Here is a 22,841-nt window from a genome sequence, read left to right as displayed (position 1 = left end):
CAGTAATCACAGGTGTTGAATTGGGAAAGCTAGCTTAAACAGTAGGTGAGACAACAGCTAATCAGCTAGCACAACAACAGCAGGTAAAATGGCGTTGACTAGGCAACGGGGCCGACAGATAAAACATAAACAAGCAGAATGGAGTACCGTGATTAATGGACAGTCCAGAGTGCATCAGCTATGTAGCCAAGAGATCAGTGTCCAGGGGGCAGCGGTGGATGGGGCAGGGAAGCTGGACTGGCGAGTGTTATCCAGGTTGAAAAAAAAGTTAACAATGACTAAATAGCTTGTAGCTAGTTAGATGGTTAGCTTCTGGAGGTTCTGTGTTCTAAAAATTAAAAATAATAGCGATTCCGTATCACATTAGGTGAGCCAGGTTACCGGAAAGGTATAAACAGATTAAAAATCAAGAAGAGATAGAAAGTAAATATGGGTCCGGTGAGTGTTTGGGACGCGGCGATTCAGACGGTTAGCAGGCCTGTGCTAACAAGCTAACAGTTCGTAGGCCCGGGCTAGACAAGCTAGCAGTTAGCAGGCCCGTGCTAACAAGCTAACAGTTCGTAGGCCCGGGCTAAACAAGGTAGCAGTTAGCAGGCTGAGTTTAGCAAGCTGGGAGATAGCGAGGGCTAGAGAGTTGGCCTTTAGGGGACGTCGCGATGGGGTGAGTCTGTTTATTCCTCTTCATGCGGTGACATCGATAGACCGGTCGTGGGCCCGGGTATTGTAGCCCAGGAGTATGCTACGGTGGTAGCACAGGGGCGCTGGCCGGGCTAGCTTCACGCTAAGTGGGTGGAAGCGCTAGCCATGAGTAAACATCCGGGGTTGCGGTTTAGCTAGATAGCTAGTTGTGAAGATCCAGCTGAAATGTTCCGTTTGCGGTGGGAGTCCAGGGATGAATCCGGGGATGAAAAAAAATAGGTCCGTTATGCTCTGGTTAGAGTCGCGTTGTTCGAGCTGGCGAGAGCTTTCCGAGCTAAAGGTTAGCTTAGCTGATGACCGGTTAGCTGAAGACCGCTAGCATAGCTGGTGGTTAGCCGGCTAGCTTCAGTTGAGGGGTTCCGGCTCCGAAGTAAATATAAATACTTTAGGAAAAATAGCTACATTGGGTGAGGTGGGTTGCAGGAGAGTATTTGGAAGTATTTGGAAGCTTAGGTTTAGCAAAATGTTTTTGAAGAAAAATATGTAAAAACGAAAAATAGACGATATATACAAGGGACACGACGAGACAGGGCGACTTACTGCTACGCCATCTTGGACATTCATTGGGAAAGTGGTAAGTAGAACCATGTAGGGTTCTTCATTTTTTCCCAACAGGGAACCCTTTTTGGTGCTAGGATGAACCCTTTGCAGAGGGTTGTACTTACAATCCTCTATGAATGGTTCTTCATAAAAATCCTGTATATGGTTTTACCTAGAACCCTATACGAACGATTCTACCGAGAATCCTTTTATCTTTGAAGGTTTCTTCCTAGAGCCTTAGTAGCCTTTAAAATTAAACTCTTTATGACAATTATATACACTGCTCAAAAAAATAAAGGGAACACTTAAACAACACAATGTAACTCCAAGTCAATCACACTTCTGTGAAATCAAACTGTCCACTTAGGAAGCAACACTGATTGACAATACATTTCACATGCTGTTGTGCAAATGGAATAGACAACTGGTGGAAATTATAGGCAATTAGCAAGACACCCCCAATAAAGGAGTGGTTCTGCAGGTGGTGACCACAGACCACTTCTCAGTTCCTATGCTTCCTGGCTGATGTTTTGGTCACTTTTGAATGCTGGCGGTGCTTTCACTCTAGTGGTAGCATGAGACGCAGTCTACAACCCACACAAGTGGCTCAGGTAGTACAGCTCATCCAGGATGGCACATCAATGCGAGCTGTGGCAAGAAGGTTTGCTGTGTCTGTCAGCATAGTGTCCAGAGCATGGAGGCGCTACCAGGAGACAGGCCAGTACATCAGGAGACGTGGAGGAGGCCGTAGGAGGGCAACAACCCAGCAGCAGGACCGCTACCTCCGCTTTTGTGGAAGGAGGAGCAGGAGGAGCACTGCCAGAGCCCTGCAAAATGACCTCCAGCAGGCCATTAATGTGCATGTGTCTGCTCAAATGGTCAGAAACAGACTCCATGAGGGTGATATATGAGGGCCCGACGTCCACAGGTGGGGATTGTGCTTACAGCCCAACACCATGCAGGACGTTTGGCATTTGCCAGAGAACACCAAGATTGGCAAATTCCCCACTTGCGCCCTGTGCTCTTCACAGATGAAATCAGGTTCACACTGAGCACATGTGACAGACGTGACAGAGTCTGGAGACGCCGTGGAGAACGTTCTGCTGCCTGCAACATCCTCCAGCATGACCGGTTTGTCGGTGGGTCAGTAATGGTGTGGGGTGTCATTTCTTTGCGGGGCCGCACAGCCCTCCATGTGCTCGCCAGAGGTAGCCTGACTGCCATTAGGTACCGAGATGAGATTCTCAGACCCCTTGTGAGACCATATGCTGGTGCGGATGGCCCTGGGTTCCTCCTAATGCAAGACAATGCTAGACCTCATGTAGCTGGAGTGTGTCAGCAGTTCCTGCAAGAGGAAGGCATTGATGCTATGGACTGGCCCGCGCGTTCCCCAGACCTGAATCCAATTGAGCACATCTGGGACATCATGTCTCGCTCCATCCACCAACGCCACATTGCACCACAGACTGTCCAGGAGTTGGCGGATGCTTTAGTCCAGGTCTGGGAGGAGATCCCTCAGGAGACCATCCGCCACCTCATCAGGAGCATGTCCAGGCGTTGTAGGGAGGTCATAAAGGCACGTGGAGGCCACCCACACTACTGAGCCTCATTTTGACTCGTTTTAAGGACATTACATCAAAGTTGGATCAGCCTGTAGTGTGGTTTTCCACTTTAATTTTGAGTGTGACTCCAAATCCAGACCTCCATGGGTTGATACATTTGATTTCCATTGATCATTTTTGTGTGATTTTGTTGTCAGCACATTCAACTATGTAAAGAAAAAAGTATTTAATAAGAATATTTCATTCATTCAGATCTAGGATGTGTTATTTTAGTGTTCCCTTTATTTTTTTGAGCAGTGTATATCACAAGGCCTTACTTTGATAGCCTAGTTTTACCCTAACACAGAGGTGGTAGAAAACTCCTGGGTTACAGGTCACATCAGGCCTGCAAGTAATATTATACTAGCTTGCAAAGTGTTGTATAATTCCTATTGGGATTCAGCCAGAGTTATGATATCCAACAGTTGGAATTTTTATCCACCCACAACCAGTATTCAGAATGACTGCCAGGGTTAGGAGCATTGGTAAAGGAGACTACCTAAACCACTAAAACTCATCTCTGGACCTCAGAGCCAGTTCCACTGCATTTTTCAATGTTCCCCTCTAATCAGGGACTGATTCATACCTGGGACACCAGGTATGTGCAATTAATTATCAGGTAGAACAGACAACCAGCAGGTTCAGGACCACGTAGGGTAAGAATTGAGTACTCCTGATCTAAACCATATGAACTGTAACAGGTGCAATAAATACAATTTTAACGTTGGATTAGTTTAGAAACATGTAATCTTAAATCTTATGTAATAAGACTTAAGAAGAACTATTGGATATAAGAGCAACGTCAACTTACCAACACTACAAGGGGCAGACGGAGCGGTCTTCTGGTCAGGCTTCGTAAATGGGCACATCGCTCACCGCTCCCGAGTATACTACTCGCCAATATCCAGTCTCTCGACAACAAGGTAGACGAAATTCGAGCAAGGGTTGCCTTCCAGATAGACATCAGAGATTGTAACATTCTCTGTTTCACGGAAACATAGCTCTCTCGGGATATGTTTTCAGAATCGTTCAGCCACCGGGCTTCTCCATGCATCACGCCAACAGAGATAAACACCTCTCTGGGAAGAGGAAGGTGGCGCAATCATAACAACATGCAGGAACTCAAGTCCTTCAGTTCACCCGACCTAGAATTTCTTACAATCAAATGTTGGCCATTCTACCTACCAAGAGAATTCTCGTCAGTTATAGTTGCAGCTGTGGACATCCCGGCTCAAGTGAACACCAAGAGGGCCCTCAAGGAACTTCACGGAACTCTATGTAAACTGGAAACTATATATCCGGAGGCTGAATTGATTGTAGCTGGGGCATTTAACAAAGCAAATTTGAGAACAATGCTCCCTCAAATTTATCAGTGTCACGCCCTGACCTTAGAGAGCCATTTTATTTCTCTATTTGGTTAGGTCAGGGTGTGATGTGGGGTGGGCATTCTATGTTTTGCATTTCTGTGTGTTTGGCCGAGTGTGGTTCCCAATCAGAGGCAGCTATCTATCGTTGTCTCTGATTAGGAATCATACTTAGGCAGCCTGTTTTGCCACCTTAGTTGTGGGTAGTTGTCTGTGTTAGTGGCCTGTATATAGCCCTAGTCCGCTTCACGGTCGTATTTTGGTGTTTTCTTGGCGACATTTATAACATTAAAGAAGAATGTACGTTCACCACGCTGCACCTTGGTCATTTCCATGACGATGTTCGTGACAATCAGCATATTGATTGCACGACACGTCGGGCTAATACTCTTGACCACTGCTACTCTAACTTCTGTGATGCATACAAAGCCCTCCCTCTCCCTCTCTTCAGCAAATCCGACCACGACGCCATCTTGTTCATCCCAGCTTATAGGCAGAAACTCAAACAGGATGTACCAGTGACGAGAACCATTCAACACTGTCTGACCAATCAGAAGCCACGCTCCAAGATTGTTTTGATCACGCAGACTGGAATATTTTCCGATCAGCCTCAGAGGACAATATTGACCTATACGCTGACTCAGTGAGTGCGTTTATAAATAAGTGCATTGGAGACGTCATACCCACTGTGACCATTAAACCTACCCGAACCAGAAACCGTGGATGGATGGCGGCATTCGCGTAAAACTGAAAGCGCAATCCACCGCATTTAACCATGGAAAGAGGTCTGGAGATATGGCTGAATATAAACACTGTAGTTATTCCCTCCGCAAGGCAATCAAACAAGTGTAATGCCGGTACAGGGACAAGGTGGAGTCTCAATTCAACGGCTCAGACACGAGACGTATGTGGAAGGGTCTACAAGAAATCAAAGACTACAAAAACAAAAACAGCCACGTCACGGATACCAACGTCACGCTTCCAGACAAACTAAACACCTTCTTTGCCCGCTTTGAGGATAATACAGTGCCACCGTCTCGGCTCGCTAACAAAGTCTCTGGCCCTCCCTCTCCTTCTCAGTGGCTGACGTGAGTAAAACATTTAAACATGTTAACCCTCGCAGGCTGCTGGCCCAGACGGCATCCCTAGCCGTGTCCTCAGAGCATGCACAGACCAGCTGGCTAGTGTGTTTACAGACATATTTAATCGCTCCATATCCCAGTCTATCATCCCTACAAGCTTCAAGATGGCTACTATTGTTCCTGTGCCCAAGAAGGCAAAGATAACTGAACTGAATGACTACCGCCCTGGAGCACTCACTCCTGTCATCATGAAGTGCTTTGAGAGGCAAGTCAAGGATCATATCACCACCACCTTACCGGCCACCCTAGACACTCTTCAGTTTTCATACCACCCCAACAGGTCCACAGATGACACAATCGCCATCACACTGCACACTGCCCTATCCCATCTGGACAAAAATAATACCTATGTAAGAATGCTGTTGATTGACTACAGCTCAGCATTCAACACCATAGTACCCTCCAAGCTCATCATCAAGCTGGAGGCCCTAGGTCTCAACCCCTCCCTGTGCAACTGGGTCCTGGACTTTCTGGCGGGCCGTCCCCAGGTGGTGACGGTAGGAAACAACATCTACTGCATCTTGCCTATGCTGCTCGGCCATCGCTCATCCATATATTTATATATACATATTTTCATTCACCACTTTAGATTTGTGTGCATTAGGTAGTTGGTGAGAAATTGTTAGATTACTTGTTAGATTTGTGTGTAGTAGGTAGTTGTTGGGAATTGTTAAATATTACTTGTTAGATATTACTGCACTGATGGAACTAGAAGCACAAGCACTACACTCACATTAACATCTGCTAACCATGTGTATGTGACTGATTTGATTTTGTATGTTATTTATCATGAGGTAGCATAAGATTAATAAATACATTAATATAAATGGAAAAAACAAAGACAATCAATATAAATCAGCAAACGTTTTACTCTCTCACTAGCTGATTTGCTGTGTTCAGATTCAGAAGGCTTCTATGTAGAACCTTCTTGCCTTCCAAAGAATCCTCAAATATTTTTTTCCCCACAAAAACGGTTCTTAGGATGTTTAAGGTTCTAGGTAGAATCCTTTGCCTTACAAAGAACCCTCATCTTCCAAAAAGGGTTCTTCAGATGAAGACGGTTCTTGGTAGAACCAGTATCCTCCACAAAGAACCCTTTTGGAACTCTTTTTTCCCCCCTAAGAATCTACCACCGCCACACCGACCACCCCACCACATGCACTTGAGATGAGCAATGGGCCGGCTGGAGTTTGGATTTTTTTTACTTTCTGCGTACTCCACATATTACTCTTCTCGTGTTCGTTTGAGCGAGCATACTTTTACATTTGGTAGCTATACCTCAACATTTCTGCCTTTTGCTCGCTCTACTGTTCAATTTCCTTTTCAAGCAAAACATAATTATTTTTTTTTTTGATAAACCCTATGTCTGAAATTCACAATGAATTTGTAAATAGCAGGCTACTGTTTTTCGTTTGTTCCTAATTCTAGTGATGAAAAGTACATGGTGTGTTTCAAATCAACCAGCCATTCAAATCAAGACATCTATCTGGCAAGTAAGGTTTGATCTTGTAAGAGAGAATCCAACAAACAACACCTGCACATGCTGTGTTTGATATAATCGTATGTTACACTACACTACATTACATTTGAGCTACAAACGTAGCTATAAACAAGAGTAGTAGAAGTATCTAAAAATGATTCTCACAAATTGAAATGGCATAGTTCTGTCAGTCTTGATTAGTGTAGTAGTACAGGTTGCTAGCTTACTGGATATATGATATGAGATAAAAACAATCTTATTACCATGGAAATTAACTTGAATGGAGTAGAATATGAAACTGAAGTTACAGCACTATATGGGTCACACAGAGGATGACAGATACTGTTTTCATTCAAATGAATAAAAAGGCTTTCAGAAATGTTGAATTATATTGTTTTCACTCCATAGATAGCTGGTGGTGGGGCTTCAGTGTACTGCCAAGTCACAGAGTCTGCATCCCAAATGGCAATCTATACTCTTAGGGGGGGGGGAAAAGGTGCTGTCTAGAACGTAAAAGGGTTATTCGACTGTCCCCATAAGAGAACCCTTTGAAGAACACTTTTAGTTCTAGTTAGAAGCCTACATGAAACTCAAAAAGGTCCTACCTGGAACAAAAAGTGTTCTCCTATTTTTGTGCGCATTCCCATGGGTCTCTGGTCAAAAGTAGTGCACATTAAAGGGAATCGGATGGAATTTGGGATGCATACTATAGACACAGGGCAAGGACGTATCCATCCATTCTATTTTGACAATGATCTCATAACAAAATAATACACTTTTTTTCATTCGCTGAAGAAGAAGGGAGAGCTGGAAATGACATTTAATTACAGAGAGCAAAAATAAAGCCCCAAGGAAAAGAGATAAACCAGTTGGGGAAAAAATGGGAAAAAAAGAGAAAAGGCAGTAAACGCGATTTGGCAGTCTAGTGGTGTTGTTGGATTATCATGAAAATGAAAGCGACTGAGTCAGGGAGTATCAGTCAGCAGGGAAATGGAGCCGTGGCAGATAACACATAACCACAGTAAGGGGGGACGGGGGACAGAGAGAACGAATGAGAGGAGTGTGGGGAATGAGAGAGAGAGAGTGGGAGAAAGAGAAATAGATGGAAGAGAGAGAGAGAGTGAGGCAGAGAGGACTGTAAGGAAGAAAGAGTAGAAAGGGAGAGTGAGAGGTCTAATAAGACATACAAGAGAATATCAAGGGAGATTGCAAGAAAGAAAAGAGAAAGACAGGCCAAATAAAAACAATATATGACACAAAGAGAGATTATGAGAGCATAATAACAGAGAAATGAGGATCTCTTCACCCAATAATGAATAATCTTACTGTAGCTTCTACAGCAGTAATATCTCAAATGCAATTTTAAGGTAGTTCTGGGACTGTGAGTTTGGCTGGAGGACTGATAGGCGTAGTCAACAATAATTTATCTGTAAATCATGATAGAATAATTTTAAAAACAGCTGCTTGATCATTAGGTATAATGGCTGGTTGATTTGAAACACACCGTGTACTTTTCATCACTAGAATGAGGAACAAATGAAAAACAGTAGCCTGCTATTTACATATTTTATTGTTGCTTGCATCTGTATAGACGAGCCGGAATGTTTGTTTATGGCTTTCCTTGCCTGCCTTCACACAGTTATGTACTGTATAAACATGAATTTGAAACAAATAATAAATGTAATCATGTAAATTAATGAATTAATGAATGAGAACAATAAAGCATGCCTGTACAGTAAGATTGAAACCTTCCATTCCATTGCTACTATTCTCTTAGTAGACTGGTTTAACCGTAATATGCAGCATGTGTTGCATAGTACAATGTGAGTGTTGCACTGAGACTTCAACAAGAGAGAAAAATAAATCATGACCCAGGGTACGAGTATGAGCTATAAAATATTCAAAATAATTTATGGATAGACAGATGATGTCAATAACTGAGCTCGGTAAAGTAAAAAAGTATGGTTTGTTAGAATAACAATTCCTTCAAAATGAATGAATACATGGTATTGTCTGCATCCCAAATGGCACCCTATTCCCTATAGTGCACTACTTTTTACCAGGGCCCATAGGGGAATAGGGTGCCATTTAGTACATAGCCATTTGGGATGCAAGTCTTCTCTTCCGTAGAAAGCCAACGGGATCCAAGACACACACACCTAACTCAGAGAGAGAAGACAAAGCTATAACTTCTGTACTGTATTTCTTGTGGCTGACTTGGCCTGTGTTGTGTTTTGGCAGTGAGTCAGGAGATAGATATACAGTGTAGCTAGCAGAGACTAAAGGTCTCTCTCTAATATGGCTGGAGGGTTGGAGGGTTAGTAGACAATTTCCTAGAGCTCTCCTCCTCTTTATACCTTTTTACCTACAGTTATCCACTCTCTCCCAATCTCCAAACAGGAGGCACTGGGGTTAAGCACTATCCCTCTAGGCTGTGTAAAGTCCTATTTATTAGGAATAGAGCAAGTGGTAGAGGTTAATGGTTCACTGTCTCAGGCAAAACCAATGAGTTGTGGCGTTCCGCAGGGGAGCGTGCTTGGGCCTCTGCTGTTTTTATTGTACATTAACGATATGAAAATGATTGTTCTTGCCGTCTTTTTCTTTATGCAGAGGACTCTACACTTCTGGTGTCTCACAAAAGTAAAACTATGTTGGAGAGCATACTTAGCACAGAGCTTACTAACATTAACAAATGGCTTGGAGATAATAAGCTATCTCTGCACCTAGGGAAAACTGAAGCAATTATTTTTGGATCCAGACCTAAATTGTGTAGGTTGTCTGAAATCAGAGTGGAGTTAGGGGGTGAGGTGCTGACTTCTAAAACCTCTGTTAGTATCTTTGATGGAAGCTTGGGAGGTGTGAGCATGGCCAATAAGGTGCTAGGGAAGGTTAATGCCAGGACTAAGTTTTTGGCTAGAAACTTCAAGCTGCTTAATAAGGACTCCATGAAAGTGCTAGCTACTGCCCACATTCAATGCAATTTTGACTATGCTAGCACTTACTGGTTTGGGGGCATATCTAAATGTATGAAGGGGAAGTTCCAGATAGCCCAGAATAAGCTGATCAGGGTAGTATTGAAGGTGTGTCCACATACTCACATAGGCAGGAGCTGCTTTCAGGAACTAACGTCAACAGAGAAGAGGCGACTCCGGGATGCTGGCTTTCTAGGCAGAGTTCCTCTGTCCAGTGTCTGTGTTCTTAATCATCTTAATCTTTTCTCTGCCTAGAAGATCAGCATTCCGGAATCACCTCTTCACTGTTGACGTTGAGACTGGTGTTTTGCAGGTACTATTTAATGAAGCTGCCAGTTGAGGACTTGTGAGGTGTCTGTTTCTCAAACTAGACACTCTAATGTACTTGTCCTCTTGCTCAGTTGTGCACCGGGGCCTCCCACTCCGCTTTCTATTCTGGTTAGGGCCAGTTTGCGCTGTTCTGTGAAGGGAGTAGTACACAGTGTTGTACAAGAGCTTCAGTTTCTTGGCAGTTTCTCGCATAGAATAGCCTTAATTTCTCAGAACAAAAATAGACTGACGAGTTTCAGAAGAAAGGTCTTTGTTTCTAGCCATTTTGAGCCTGTTATCGAACCCACAAATCCTGATGCTCAGATACTCAACTAGTCTAAAGAAGGCCAATTTTATTGCTTCTTTAATCAGGACAACAGTTTTCAGCTGTGCTAACATAATTGCAAAAGGGTTTTTTGCAAAAGGGGTTTTTGCAAAGACATTTCTTTTTCTTTTTTTTGTATTTTCATCCCTTTTTTCTCCCCAATTTCGTGGTATCCAATTGGTAGTAGTACAGTCTTGTCTCATCGCTGCAACTCCCGTACGGACTCGGGGGAGGCAAAGGTCGAGAGTCATGCATCCTCCAAAACACAACCCAACCAAGTCGCACTGCTTCTTGACACAAAGCCTATCCAACCCGGAAGCCAGCCGCACCAATGTGTCGGAGGAAACACCGTACACCTGGCGAACGTGTCAGCGTGCACTGCCCCCGGCCCGCCACAAGAGTCGCTAGTGCGTAATGAGACAAGGATATCCCTGCCGGACAAACCCTCCCCTAACCCGGACGACGCTGGGCCAATTGTGCACCGCCCCACGGGCCTCCCGGTTGAAGCCAGCTGCGACAGAGCCTGGACTCGAACCGAGAATCTCTAGTGGCCTTAGACCACTGCGCCACTCGGGAGGCCCCTACAAGGACATTTCTAAGTGACCCCAAACTATTGAACGGTAGTGTATACTATACTGTAGTAATTACAGTAGTGTTTTTGTGGACTGTATTATGATGTAGTACCTCCATACTCAATTGGAAAATCTCTGCTCCGTGCAAAATGCAACATTTTCTCTCGTCCAACAAGAGGGGTGTGAAAAGTTTGGGGTCGCACGGTTTGAAAGGTGGGGGTTTGTTTTTACACCGATAAATTACATTATCCATCCGGACCTTTACCACCTAGGAAATGTGTGTGACCGGACCTTCTCAAATAGTACTTGAGTACCCATGCAGTGGTATTTACTGTAGTGTTTTTGCAGATTGTAGTATGGTACACTGTAGTAGCTACTGTCATGTTTTTGGGGACATTACTGTAGTATTTGTTCAAGTGTTTTTGTTTTATTAACTTCAACAAAAAAGTGGGGGGCTTTCTCCTTTAGGAAACCTACTGGAGAAATACTAAAAGAGCAAATTTCCCATATCCTGTAGGCAGGTCGGACTTGGTTCTGAACAGAGAGTTCAGAGCTCCTGCTCCTTTTTATAACCATAGGGAACACACTAAATGGTCTATACTTGGCATGTCACATTCTAACTTACAGGTGGCACAAATTGGGATACAGGTGAGGGGAATGGGCATGGTATTTGCAAATTAAATACTGTAGTATTTACAATAGTTTTAAAAATGTGTGTTTTAGCGGACGGTAGTGTTTTTTCTGACATTACTTTGGTATTTACTATGGTGTTTTTTCTGTGGATAATACTTTAGTATTTACTATAGTATTCTACAGTATACTACACAGTTATGTACTAAGTACTACCCATGATCAAGTGATACTACAATGTGCAGTATACTACAGTTTACTACTACTTTCTTTTATTACCTCATCAATCAACACAGTAACTCTTCCATCCAGAGAAAAGGTTTTGGGGGAATTCAGCATTTGTGTGTGTGTGTGTGTGTGTGTGTGTGTGTTCTCAAGGTTTCAGCATTCCTTCCAACATAATTATAACTCTAACAGAGAGACAGGTGATGATGATGCTAGAATGCTTTCTTCTACAGTGTGAGTGTGACTGTGCATGCTTGATGTGGAAGAGCCAAAGCCATTGGAACCTTTCTTTCTTTCTTTCTTTCTTTCTTTCTTTCTTTCTTTCTTTCTTTCTTTCTGGAGTAACTTCAGTGACTGATAGATCAGCGAGAAGTAAGCAATCTTCTATCTATCTCTCAGATCAGCATATCTATCTCTCAGATCAGCATGCCCTGCTCCGGTGGCGGTTGGGCGGGTGGACTACGATGTTGTCACTGATGCTGCTCCACCCTGATCAATCACACTGTTTTCAGAGTAGAGAGAGGGAGAGAGGGGGAGGAGGAGACGCAAATGTAGAGCAAGGGAGGTAGAGAGAGAGAGGCACAGAGCGAGAGAAAGAGAGAGAGGTAGAGAGAGGCAGAGAGAGGGAGGTAGTGAGAGGTGGGGGGAGGGGGGGGGCATCTCTTTTGCATGCCGGATGGCAGGCAATGCATCAAAAGATGACAGCTTTCCCATTCTTCTTTAAATAAGAGTAGCAAGACTCCTGGCTGTGCTTTAAGTTTAATCATTCATCTAAATAAGTTGCACAGAGAAACTCTCGGAGTTGGAGGCTAGAAGCCGGGCGCTAGGCGGAGGGGGGAGAGCTAGGCAGCCTCCCAGGGGGCGAAAAAGGCAAAGCGGTATAAGAACCGACGTCGCGCTGCTGAATTTCTCATTTGTAAATGTGTAAACATATATTTGACTCAGATTGCCGACACCAAACCGTGCCCCCTTTGCAGATTTATGTATTGGTTGAGTTCATGGCAGTTAAAGGAGGAGAGGAGGGAGGAGAGCGAGAGACAGAGAAAGAGAGGCAGATAGGAGAGAGGGAGCGTATGGTGGCAGAATGAGAGACGGGACTCGTTGACGCGTCGTTGCGTTGAGGCACTAAGTGACAGTGATTGATGCTCTCTGTGTTCTCAACTTATCAAGCAGTATAAGCAATGACGCTGCCACTCCATAAGAGATAAATAGCAGAAATATACTGTATATCAGCGATGAATAAAGAATAAAATAAACACCAGGGATGGGGGTAAAACGGAGAGACCTATCTACATAATGAATAGAAAAATAGGGGAATGGGGGAGAGGGAGAGAGAGAGGGGTAGTGGGGGAAAGAGGAAAAAGTAGAGGGGGAGGAGCAGAGGGGGAGATGAGAGGGGGAGAAGATATGGGAGGAAAGGGAGAAGGGGGAGAGAAAAGGTGGGGGAGAAATGGAAAAGAAGAGAGAAGGAAGAGAAGAAGAGAGAAGTCCCAGCGGGTGAGGGGATGGCGCGTAGCAGGTTGGGGGGAGACATCAGCGGGATTGGGATTGGGATGCCGGGAACACATGGGCCTTGCTTCTGACAACGCAGACAAGCAAGTCACCCAGGCAGCAAAATAAAGGCTGTGTCCCAAATGGGACTCTATTGCCTACATAGTGCACTAATTTTGACCAGGGTAGGGAATAGGGTGCTGTTTGGGCTGCAGTCAAAGCCTAGTCTGCCTGTGATTTGTTTCCCCAGCTCATCAGTGGGAAAGCTGGATGACGGATGGACTGGCGCTGGGTGCTCTGCGGTCTGCCCAAAGTGTCAAAGTTACTCGCACTAATAAAGACCCACTTTTCTTTTTGTCACCCTTCCTCCCTTCATTGTCCCTACTGCATTGCCAGTAAGTTGGGTGGTCGGTCGAGGCTTCCTTCTTTTTCTTGTTCTTTCCCATTTTTCTCCATCTCCGTTCCTTCCCCCAATGCATTGCCAGAGCTGTGCGATCTGGTCTTCGCCTTCCAATTCCTCACAGAGCAAAGTGGGTATCAAAAGAATTGGAGTGGTTTGTAAGGCAGGCAGGAGCACTAGGCGGGATGTAATTGGCTGATTAGAAAATGATGAAAAGACTAAACGTTTCATGTCTTTCTTCCTCCTGTGAGCTGTTCTCTCTGTGTTTCAGACGGGTTTCTCTTTTCCTCTCTGACCTTCTCTCTCTCGTTCTCTCTCGATAGCTGGCTCCCTTTCCTTCTCTCTCTCCCTCCCTCTCTCTCTCTCTCTTCCCCTCTCTCTCTCTTTCCCCTCTCTCTCCCTCTCCCCCCTCTCTCTCTCTTGGACTTATTATTTTTCGCTGGCTCAGAAATGGAGAGATGGCTGATGGTGGTTAGTTGGAGCTGAGGCAATGGATGGTGCTTATGAATATGTCCCTGATTCCCCTCTGTGCTGGTCTGGCCGATCTATGGGCACACACAGCCATTACCCTATCACCTACTAAACTACAGCAGAGGAGCACAATTCCTTTGGCTAAGGCTCGGTTTACGATGGGGCCAGGAAATGGTACACTAATGTCAACAATTTGTTACTATAGATATCTAAATAGTGTAATATCCTTCACAAATAACAGTAATCACTGTAGCTACCACTTTCAGTTATTATCCCAACGCTTTCCTGTGGTCTGGACTCTGAATACAGAGCTGAATACACAGTGCAGTACTTTCTGTACAGTGAGGTCTTCCTCTCACACATTTTGGATGCTTTTGCTTTACCACTGAATGTCTGGCTGTATGTCCTGTATGTACTGAATCACTGTGTCTGCCCAAGGACATAGCATAGGGACCCCTTACTGGGCTCTCTACAATCCACACCATCTGGACATAAAGGCAGTAGTGCTGACCACATCTCTTCTCCTCTACTGCTCTCCTCTCTCCTGGAGAGAAACTGCTAGATGTGGAGATGTGGAGCAGACCTGGGTTCAAATACTATTTGATACTATTCAACAACTTTCAAACAGTACATTTGCTCTAGCCTGCCCGGAGTGCCAGATTGGGGTTTGCCATTTTGGGACTATACTATTGGTTACATTGTAACCAGGCAATCTAAATAAAGCTCTGATAAAATATGAAATTATGTGAGACAGTATCTGAACCCAGGTCTGATGTGGGGTAGCTACAGAACAGGCTAATCGATCCAGTGTAGCTAGATAGTTCTCCTGGAATGAGAGTGGTAAATCCACAGAAGAGTTGGATTGGGAGTGAGGGCGTATAGAGGCGTATAGAGGGAGATATGTGATGTATGTCAGTGTCTTTACTCCTCCAGAACTGGCCAGAGAGGGAAAGAGTGAGAGACATAGAGAGAGGGAGATCCCTCCATCCGCTCCCGAGACTGACCGAGCGCCTCTTCCATCACCATTCCACTTAGTTTCATTCTCACAAGTCCAATATGTGACAGATGTGAACAGAGAAAACATGAATGTGACAGTAACTTATAGGTAGCCTAGTGGCAAGTAACATGTTGTATTTCATATCAAAGGAAACCTACTGTAATAACATACGGTAATCGGAATGAATGGATTAATGAATTAAAGTGGAACTGACAGCGTTTTACAACACAAAATCTTATTCTTATTCTTATCTGTTCATATACACCCACAGGAAGAATATGACACCTTTTTTTCTGACAAACAAGCACTTGGAATTGGTCATTTTCACATCTTCATAAATTCATATAATGTTTGGGAATTAAGGCATTTGTGAAAATTCTATAGCAATATAGAGTGGGAAAGCGACAGTGCATTTGGACAATTAATAGACACTGCCGTAAATAAAACCCATCTGTCTCGTCCAGAACCAGAGTCTATGCAGACCGGTGTGGCATAGCCAATCAGAGCTACAGTAGGCCTTTATGCAAATAAGCTTTGGCCACAAAGGCCTGCCACCATTCACTTTGAACTGGACTGTGTGTTTACAGGTGGTTGCAACACCGCAAATTTAGATCATTAGAACACATTCACCAACAGCCATAAAATACACCTGAATTGATTTCGGCAAATATGTAAACACCATGGGGTTCCTCTCACATTTTTGAAATATACAGTCCTATTGATCAAACAACCATGAAAAGGTAGGCTCGCTCCCCCTCAGTTATTCACATCAACAACAAGAGCAACAACTAATGCTAGCCAGAGTGAGATGAGCTAAAATCTAACGAGGGAACATTAGATAAACCCTCTCAAACCTTTTCAGCTAGCTGGCCGTCAAAATTGCACTGATAAACAATGGGGAATAGTAGCCTGCTCATCCTTCTGCAGCTTCCCTGCAAATGCATGCCCCTCCCAACCCACGTTTTGACAACTGAATGGGAACCTGCCTGCCCATTTGATCGATGCTAAATACATTTGACAGACAACTAAGTGTGGGTTCATAAATTGCCTTCAGTGTGTCAGAGTGTGCTCTGGGTGGTTCGTAAATGACGAGACATGTCAGACTGTGTTTTTGTAAATTCAGAGCGGTTCACTCTCCGAGCATTCTGAGCGCACACCGCACTATTTAAACTGGAAGATCTGGCCCGAGGAGTAGGGTAGATTCTAGCGTTCCGCACAACGGCAGTCATGCACCCAAGCTAACTGGCTAAAGTTGGCTAGCTTGCTACCTACTTCCAGACACAAATGAGAGAACATCTTACTCTGACCATTTTACCCACCCTAGCAGAGCTGGTTAGGCTGTTCACATGTTATCTAGAGCGTTAATGACTAACTGGCAATAATAATAATAATAATAGCTGGCAACAATTTAACTTTTTTTGCCGGATTTTACTTACACCTGTCATATTCAGCGGGTGTTGCGCATTTCGGAAATTAATCAGTTTTTCTGCTCTCTGGCACACTCAGAGAGTGCTCTAAAATCGGAGTAGATAGCCAGAATGAATTTACAAAAGAAAGACATATACTAACAGTCATTCAAGATCAGCATAGCTGAGCTAGTTAGCTAGCGAAGCGATTCACATTTCTTACAAAGGGATTCACATTTCGATAAGCAGTATCGCTGGTTCAATTACTGTGTGTGTCCCTCTGTCTGCCTGTTGAGTAGATGGGTAGGTCTAATAGCTTTAGTAAATACACACACACCTTTATAAAAACACACAGACACGCCCGTACACATGCATCCAGGCACGCACACACACTCTCACCCAGAGGTGTCATAGGGGGGACAAAGGGCACGTGCCCCCTCAGATTTGCCCTTGTTATTAAAATGTTAAACGTTAAATTAATTACTAAACATAATTTTTAAGCCAACGTTTTATCAGAATTATTAATGAAAAAATCTTCCAACTGTATTTTGTGGAGGGGGAACACTGACTGGACCAGGCAATGAGTCCCCTCCCCCCATTCTCCTAAATAAGAACAGAACTCCGATATAAAAAGTATCCCGATTGGGTTTTAAACAGCAACATGTAATAAAGTATCGATACATAAATAAATACATTTAAAAATGATTCCTTTGTTTCAACTATATTGTGCCAATATAACATAACTCATTTGTTGTATTCAGAGGGTGAACAGTGTATACAATGTGTGTTTTCTATTTGGACATTTAAGCATCTTTTGGAACAATCTTATGGGGTTTTTACAGGTTTTTCTGTTAGGATGTTTGCAGCCTCCATATGTTTGCAGCAAGTAGCCTATTATCGTTTCCCATTGCTGGAAAGATCTCTCCTTTTCATGAGGTTGTTTAGAAAGTTTCCTATTTTGACCAACAGGATCAGATACCACAGGCTCCAAACTGGCGAAGGGATACTTAACCAAAAACTCCATGACACGCAAGAGCTCAAAGTATGACCCTAGGTAGTCAGCACGCGAACAGCTGAGAGTGACACGTGCATTAAAAAACATGATCATATACTATGGTATGAATACTAAAGTATTCACTGTAGTATTTACTGTGGTATATTGTAGTATTTACAGTTACCTATAGAATAAATAACATGGTCAAATAAAACTGTAGTATGTACTGTAGCGTTTTTGCGGACTGTAGTATACTGTAGTGTTTAGGTTGAATTATTGTCAACATAGAAATTGAGGCCTTCTCCTTCAGGAAACCTACTGGAGAAATATTAAAACAACACATTTCCATTACCTGTGGGCAGGTAAGACTGCGCTTCTGCTCTTTTCTATAATCTGTAGGAAACATAATACATGGTCTATACTTGGCATGTAGGTTTGTTACTTATGGGTGGCACAAATTGCAATACTGTAGTATACTCTAGTGTTTAGGTTGAATTATTGTCAACATAGAGTTGAATGTGCAGGGTATTTGCAAATGAAATACTGTAGTATATTTACAGTACCTTCAGAAAGTATTCACATCCCTTGACTTATTCCACATTTAGTTGTGTTATAGCCTGAATAAAAAATGTATTAAATATGTATTTTCTCTCACCCATCTACACACAATACCCAATAATGACAGTAAAACATATTTTTTGAAATGTTTGCAAATGTATTTCAAATGAAAAACAGATATCAAATGTACATAACTATTCACACCCCTGAGTCAATACAAGTTAGAATCACCTTTGGCAGCAATTACAGCTGTGAGTTTTTCTGGGTACGTCTCTAAGAACTTTGCAAACCTGGATTGTACAATACTTGCACAATATTTTTCAATTCTTCAGGCTCTGTCAAGTTGGTTGCTGATAATTGCTAGACAGTCATTTTCTAGTCTTGCCATAGATTTTCAAGCCGATATAGGTCAAAACTGCAGCTAGGCCACTCAGGCACATTCAATGTGGTCTTGGTAAGCAACTCCAGTGTATATTTGGCATTGTCTTTTCTTTTAGGTTATTGTCCTGCTGAAAGGGTAATTTGTCTCCCAGTGCCTGTTGGAAAGCAGACTGTACCAGGTTTTCCTCTAGGATTTTGCCTGTGCATAGCTTAATTCCTTTCTTTTTATCCTAAAATACTCCCTAGTCCTTGCCGATGACAAGCATAACCATAACATGATCAAATCAAATTTTATTGGTCACATACACATGGTTAGCAGATGTTATTCCGAGTGTAGCGAAATGCTTGGGCTTCTAGTTCCGACAGTGCAGAAATATCTTAACAAGTAATTTCTAGCAATTCCATAACAAATCACTAATGCCCACAAATCTAAGTAAAGGAATGGAATAAGACTATATAAATATATGGATGAGCAATGACCGCGGCATAGACTAAGATGCAATAGATAGTAAAGAATACAGTATATACATATGAGATGAGTACTGCAAGATATGTAAACGTTATTAAAGTGGCATCATTAAAGTGACTAGTGTTCCATTTATTAAAGTGACCTATGATTTCAAGTCTGTATGAAGGTAGCATAAAAGGTAAAATAAAAATAAGAAGGTAGCAGCCTCTCTGTGCTATTGATGGCTGTTTAACAGTCTGATGACCTTGAGATAGAACCTGTTTTTCAATCTCTCAGTCCCAGCTTTGATGCACCTGTACTGACCTCGCTATCTGGATGTCCCCGGTGATGCGTTGTGCAAGACCGCACCACCCTCTGGAGAGCCCTGTGGTTGTGGGCGGTGCAGTTGCCATACCAGGCTGTGATACAGTCCGACAGGATGCTCTCAATTGTGAATCTGTAAAATTTTCTGAGGGTTTTAGGTGACGAGAAATTTATTCAGCCTCCTGAAGTTGAAGAGGCACTGTTGCGCCTTCTTCGCCACACTGTCTGTGTGGGTGGACCATTTCAGTTTGTCCGTGATGTGTACGCTGAGAAACTTAAAGCATTTGAAAAGTGGTACTCAGTGATGTGTTACGTTGGATTTGCCCCAAACATAACGCTTTCTATTCAGGACATAAAGGTTATTTCTTTACCAATTTTTTGGCCGTTTTACTTTAGTGCTTATTGCAAACAGAATGCAGGTTTTGGAATATTTTTATTCTGTACAATCTTCCTTCTTTTCACTCTGTGATTTAGGTTAGCATTGTGGAGTAACTACAATGTGGTTAATCCATCCTGTTTTCTCCTATCACAGCCTTTAAACTCTGTATCTGTTTTAAAGTCACCATTGGCCTTATGATGAAATCCCTGAGCGGTTTCCTTCCTCTCCGGCAACTGAGTTAGGAAGGAAGCCTGTATCGTTGTAGTGACTGGGTGTATCCATTAAGTAATTAACAACTACACCATGCTCAAAGGGATATTCAATGTCTGTTTATTTTTTATCCATCTACCAATAGGTGCCCTTCTATGCGAGGCATTGGAAAATCTCCCTGGCCTTTGTGATTTAATCTGTGTTTGAAATTCATTGCTCGACTGAGAGACCTTACAGACACTGTACAGTGCATTCGGAGAGTATTCAGACCCCACATTATATTACCTTACAGCCTTATTCTAGAATGTATTAAATCATTTTCCCACCTAATCAATCTACACACAATAACACATGATGACAAAAACAGGTTTTTGCAAATAAAGAGAAAAAAAAGAAAAACAGAAATACCTTATTTACATAAGTATTCAGACCATTTGCTATGAGACTCGAAGTTGAGCTCAGGTGCAATCTGTTTTCATTGATCATCCCTGAGATGTTTCTACAACTTAATTGGAGTACACCTGTGCTAAATTCAATTGATTGGACAGGACTTGGAAAGGCATACACCTGTCTATATATGGACCCACAGTTGACTGTGCATGTCAGAGCAAAAACCAAGCCATGAGCTTGAAGGAATTGTCTGCTACAGGAACGCTACGTTCCAAGTCAGGATTGTGTCGAGGCACACATTTCGGCAGCATTTTTAAAATATTTTTTTATCCTTTATTTTACCAGGTATGTTGACTGAGAACACATTCTCATTTGTAGCAACAACTTGGGGAATAGTTACATGGGAGAGGAGGGGGATGAATGAGCCAATTGTAAACTGGGAATTATTAGGTGACCGTGATGGTTTGATGGCCAGATTCGGAATATAGCCAGGACACCGTGGTTAACACCCTTACTCTTACAATTAGTGCCATGGGATCTTTAATGACCACAGAGAGTCAGGACACCGTTTAACATCCCATCTAAAAGACGGCACCCTACACAGGGCAGTGTCCCCAATCACTGCCCTGGGGTATTGGGATACTTTTAGACCAGAGGAAAGAGTGCCTCCTACTGGCCCGCCAACACCACTTCCAGCAGCATCCGATATCCCATACATGGACTGATCAGGACCAACCCTGCTTAGCTTCAGAAGCAAGCTAGCAGTGGTATGCAGGGTGGTATGCTGCTGGCTATAAAGCATATAAGCATTAAAGGTCCCAAAGAACACAGTGGCCTCCATCATTCTTAAATGGAAGAAGTTTGGAACCACCAAGATTCTTCCTAGAGCTGGCCGCCCAGCCAATCTGAGCAATCGGGGGAGAAGGGCCTTGGTCAGGGCGGTGACCAAGACCCAAATGGTCACTCTGACAGAGTTCCAGAGTTCCTCTGTGGAGATGGGAGAACTTTCCAGAAGGACAGCCATCTCTGCAGCACCACCAATCAGGTCTTTATGGTAGGGTGGCCAGACAGAAGCCACTCCTCAGTAAAAGGCACATGACAGCCCACATGAAGTTTGTCAAAGGGCACCTAAAGGACTCACAGATCATGAGAAACAAGATTCTCTGGTCTGATGAAACCAAGATTGACCTCTTTGGCCTGAATGCCAAGCTTCACGTCTGGAGGAAACCTGGCACCATCCCTACGGTGAAGCATGACGGTGGCAGCATCATGCTGTGGGGATGTTTTTCAGCAGCAGGGACTGGGAGACTAGTCAGGCTTGAGGGAAAGATTGTAGCGTCATTCCCAAGACTCAAGGCTGTAATTTCTGCCAAAGGTGCTTCAACAAAGTATTGAGTAAAGGGTCTGAATACTTATGTAAATGTGATATTTAAGTTTTTTATTTGTAATAAATTTGTAAAAATAAAATACAAGTTTTTTTGCTTTGTCATTATGAGGTATTGTTTTATCTATTTTAAAATAAGACTGTAATGTAACAAAATGTTGAAAAAGTCAAGGGGTCAGGTAAAAAAAAATGTTTTACTGCTTTGTCATTATTGGGGTATTGTGTGTAGATAAACAATTTATCAAATTTAGAATAAGGCTGTAACGTAACGATGTGGAAAAGTCAAGGGGTCTGAATACTTTCCCAATGCACTGTAATTGTATGTGTGGGGAACAGTGATGAGGTAGTCATTCAAAAATCATGTTAAACACTACTATTGCAAACAGAATGAGTCCATGCAACGTGTCATGTTACTTGTTAAGCACATCTTACTCTAGCACTTATTTAGGCCTGCCATAACAAAGGGGTTGAATACCTATTGACTCAAGACATTTTAGCTTTTAATTTTTAATGAATTTGTAAAAATGAATAAAAAACATAATTCCACTTTGATATAGGCCAGTGAAACAAAATCTCAATTTTAGAATGGACATTGAATAATGGGACAGTTGGAAAAGACATCGGGACAGTTGGAAAAGATATCGGGACACCTTGCAATCATGGCGCAATATGCGCATGTAGACCGCACTTGTTACAAAGTTACAGAAAGCTAAACCAACAACCACACAAACCGAAATTGGTTACATTGTAACCACAGGTCCAACGGGGAAAAACTTACCTAGCAAGCATTGATTTGTTAACGAGGTGAGTGATGAACGTGAATTTCTCCGGTCCCTATGTAGCCTAGTGTTTGAAATGCAATGTGATCTCCTTGTAATGAACATTGTCAAGTGTCCTGACGAGAAGGCAAACTGTTCTAGCTACGCCAGGCAAAATCGGGCATCATCAGCTCATTGTTATGGATGTATCCAAATTAATGTCAAATGCAGCTACTTTGCTGTTGTTTTGACTGCAGAGGGCACGACTGTGTTAGCCATAGCTAGTTGGCTAGCTAGCAAGCAACAGACAAGAATGTTGCCAGCAAGCATGGCAACGGAACATATAGAACATACAGTGCATTTCCCACATATTTTTTCATTACAGCCTTAT

General features: G+C 43.0%; 1 protein-coding gene and 1 non-coding gene across 2 annotated transcripts in view; both read right to left on the bottom strand.

Annotated features, from left to right (window-relative positions):
• LOC112254149 (neurexophilin-2) overlaps window positions 1-22,841 on the bottom strand; it is a 109,734-nt gene that overhangs the window by 34,243 nt on the left and 52,650 nt on the right. The window lies entirely within an intron of this gene.
• LOC112255601 lies at window positions 11,455-11,508 on the bottom strand. The gene has a single exon (XR_002954322.1). It is a non-coding gene; the product is annotated as a U7 small nuclear RNA (small nuclear RNA).

Source organism: Oncorhynchus tshawytscha, linkage group LG07, assembly GCF_018296145.1.
Source record: "Oncorhynchus tshawytscha isolate Ot180627B linkage group LG07, Otsh_v2.0, whole genome shotgun sequence".
NCBI lineage: Eukaryota > Metazoa > Chordata > Actinopteri > Salmoniformes > Salmonidae > Oncorhynchus > Oncorhynchus tshawytscha.
This window is presented reverse-complemented; position numbering and strand designations above follow the sequence as displayed.